At 37.7% G+C, this 4042-nt stretch overlaps 1 long non-coding RNA gene across 1 annotated transcript; it reads right to left on the reverse strand.

Moving 5' to 3' along the window:
• Positions 1-200: 200 nt before the first annotated feature.
• On the reverse strand, positions 201-4015 carry LOC119643778. Its single transcript, XR_005248433.1, has 3 exons — positions 1484-4015; positions 1151-1398; positions 201-1088 (listed from the first exon to the last, which is right to left on the reverse strand). It is a non-coding gene; the product is annotated as an uncharacterized LOC119643778 (long non-coding RNA).
• Between the last annotated feature and the right edge of the window lie 27 nt (positions 4016-4042).

The following is a 4042-nucleotide window of genomic DNA, read 5'->3' on the forward strand; positions in this document are numbered from 1 at the left end:
GGGAAAAATATTAAGAAAAAGGATGATGGCAACGGGCGCTGCCATCCCGCCATCTTCATAATATTTCTTTGCACCGCTTACTTTATATACAACCGCGCATATTTCATTTATTAACAGTTATATGACGATGATTAATCATTTAATAATATATAAATTATGAGTGTTTATGCATTTTTTTGGTTTTCTTGTATTAATAAAAATGATTGACGGACGGATAGTCCGTTAATAACTAATAACATCAAATGAATTTTTCTTTTGTAGTAAAATTGTGCAAATTTTCATCGAACAAATATCTTATCACTGTCTGCCGTGCATTTCAGGTCAACGTCTCAGACTTCTATTTATTTTGTTCAGCGCGAAGGTGTTTGTATGCGGAACGTGCGGCTCTTGTCAACTGAAAAATGTGCGAAGTTTTCTGTGATTGTAATTCGCTGCGTGTAAACAGTGGCGGACCATCTCGAACTTTTTTCATTCTCTTTATACCCATCACTGAATGATGAGGGGCATCACGTAACCCACAAAGAATATATGTGTTGTTGATTGGCATCAAATCTTCTAAGCCGATTTAGGCATGTTCGTCGATCTAATGTCTGCAGTGCAAACCGCAGAGCAAATTTACCATATTCGAGGCGTAACTATAATAAGGCCCCAAACGGCAAAGGTACAATACTTACTGACTGTGTATTCAAGCACAAGGCTGCGGTCGTTTCATAACCTCTTCAACTTTCCTTACTCTTTCTCCACTTCTCTCTCATTACCAAATTTTTACAATACATCCCTTGGATGATGGGTCATATTAAGAAAAAAAAAAAAAAAAAACACGCACACCAAACTATTATTTGTCATCCATTTTTATCGAGGCATATTAATAAAATTCCAAATTCTTTCTCTATCAAGACAGTTGAGCTAACCCTACCAAAAACCATTTTCTATAGTACTTGCGTTTAGCCTGAAACATGTTAGTGGCAAGTGCGAGGTTGAACATAGACAAATGCTCTCTTATGCGCCTAGAGTCCAAATACTTTTCTTTCATTTACCCTTACGGGATAAAGTCTCTGCAAAGAAACTGCAAAAAACGTCGAGTAAACCTTTCAAAAGTAAGCAAATGCTGATAATTACTTCTTATGTACAAAACTTTGCAAAATCTTACCTCTTTTTAGCACTTAATTAAGTTCTGCATGTATTCTTATTTAAGCATTTATTTTGCAAACTTTTTGCGTAACTACACTTCCAACGTTGTTTACGCTTATGTTGGCTACAGGTCAATGACATAAAATGTAAACAAATTCACAGAGACCATAAGGGTTGATCGCTTATGTGACTAGCCTTAGCGAAAGATAATGGTTTACAAACTTCGTCAGTCCGATTGATCAGAGAGGCTTTAATATAATCGCCAACCTAAGATTTTGAGATGAATAAGTTTAAGGACGTTCGTCCGTCACTTATTTCAATGATTCAATAATAGCAATGATAGCAATAATACCAATAATAAACATCACCCGTCCGTCCGTCCGGCCGTCCATCCAAATTCCCAACCCATCCACGGCACACTGGAAGCACTCACCAGACTTGAGCCGCCTCTGCTGACCAATTGTTCGCAACGATGTGACACACGCTTGAGGAGCCGTCCTTCACCTCTTACGAAACTGTGCGGCAAGACTTGAGGATTTGTTTGTCATAAAAGAGCAACACTTTGTTTGGTATGACATCCAAAAAATTTTCAAAGAGGTCGGAAACATGTACAGCCAGTGATGGGGGCAATACCTGGTGTTGAATATTTTTTACCATCTTCACATAATAAACGCGGATTTTTTTACACAGAAATTGCTGTTGCATAGGCACATGTCTTTAATGCCTGATTTGCTGTGCTTAGCAAAATGAATTTAAAGCTCGTAAAAATCGAACTCTGCGACCTCACTTGGAAATTTCCACTTTTCCTTTTAATGATTTGATCCTCTATAAGCATAATGTTCTTAAGAAAAATGAGCTTTCGATAATCTCAGCAAAGGTCGGGCGGTTGAACCTTCTTCTCGAAATTTCCCTGCATTCCTACCATAGCGACTACGCGACGTACCACTACTACTACATAATCTCAAAAATAGTAAATGAACCCCGGAGGTAATCATAGTTTATTCGAAATTTGCTATCGACCCACTGGGACGTACATATACGTGTGCATCTCTTCACTCAACGACACATTTTAATAATGAGCGTAAGTAAATAATAGCGCGGTTCGTTGTAATCTTGTGTTAAATATGTACGTTCCACTGTTACTCTCTAATCATTTGATTTCTATGGCCACACTTGTGCGTGGAGAGTGCGAACGCGCAAAACTTTAACCATTGACCTATAATGCATTAACTGGGCGTATTGTGTGCTTAATAAATAACAACGACTTGCATTGCATTCAATTAATTTTACATTTTTAGAATTGTACTCAAAGGTAACATAAAAGTTTTTCGACTAAAGGGTTTGAGCAAAATCGCGTATTAAGAGGAATAACGAAGAAGTAAGAAAATTATACTCATTTGAAGAGGAGAATTGAGTAGATCTCGTCAATCCCAAATTATTGGAGAATCTAAAAACTTTACATTTCCACTTATGACACTATAAAGATTTTACAAGTTTAGCTCGCCAGCTTGGCGGGATTGCTTCTGAGACCATTTACTTGAGCAGTTGATTAAAACTTCAAGTTTTCTTGTATTTGTAGGTCAAACCCAACCGTTTGTTTGTTTAAAGCGTTTCTACTTTCAATACCCTACACCATTTGCGGTACATGATCTATTAAGCTTGTGCACAAGTTTGTGTAAGAGCCAGAAGTAGTTGAGAATGATATGGTGACTATATTAGGTGAGGTGTAGAGTGCGTAATGGGCGGCTTTGGCCGGCTATAGTATTCTTGCATGTTTCTCTTCTATTCCTAATGACGTTGTATTCTACAGACTCCGCCTGAATGGCCGAAGGTAAAGAATCTCGACTAGCAGCTCTCAATGGCCGTGGGTTCGAATCTAAAGTGCAGTAGAGGTTTTCATAAAGCCGATAGCTTTAAATGCTAGTGCTTCTTAAGACTTCGCTGTTCGAATTTATTTCTCTGGCTAAATTCTTAATAATAATCTATTATACAGGATATAAACTGATCAGGAAGGTTCACAAGTTCACCTTATTTTTTGCACACAATACTCCAGTCTACGCTCAAATGTTCTTTTAACTTAATATATTTTTATATTATTGGGGTATTCTTGTCAACAGGATATAATTCTTATACTTTGATTTTCATAAATAAATGAAAATAAAGTAAAAATGATAAAATATATTTCTTTCGTCATCTGTACATGTTTCCCACTTGTCTGACAAGCTGTGAAAATTAAGTCGAAGAAACGGTTGTTCTTTTGGGATAAACTAATCGCGGAGGTATTCTTCTAATGCGCAGTAAATGTATGCCCCTTCGATGCAAGCAAGTTGTAGTCGGAAAGACTCAAGCTTACCGAGTAAGCCGCATCGGATAGCAATGCTCAGTTGAATGATTCCTACTTGTTACTAAGCTATTTAACTGTACGGAAGGATGGATGGATGGATGTAAAGATGGACGGAAGGATGGATGAAAGGATGGACGGATAAATGGACGGTTGGATGAGCTAATGGATGGATGGATGGATGGATGGATGGATGGAGGGATAGATATCATGTAAATAGATCACCACGTGCTGTCTTTTTTATAGTTTGTTGGTATCGGATAAGCGAAAGCTTCAAATCGATTAATTGTTGCTGTAGGTGTTAACAGTTTTACTAGGCCTTAATAGTCGACAACAGATCGAACTCTCTCACTGAATACAGAGTATTGTCGTCCTAAAGAGAAACTTTTACGTCTGGAATTCTCAAAATAGTTCCGCATACCACCTCTAAATTAGAATGCGATAGAAAAAAGCCTTTCTTTTGTATCCGTCGCTATCGGTGAATGCCAGATTGATGCCAGATATCCAAGCTATAAAAGAAACACAACGTCAGACATGTACATCTTCTGCTAGTGCTGTTAATGCCACCTA

Source organism: Glossina fuscipes, unplaced genomic scaffold (assembly GCF_014805625.2).
Source record: "Glossina fuscipes isolate IAEA_lab_2018 unplaced genomic scaffold, Yale_Gfus_2 61621, whole genome shotgun sequence".
Lineage (NCBI taxonomy): Eukaryota > Metazoa > Arthropoda > Insecta > Diptera > Glossinidae > Glossina > Glossina fuscipes.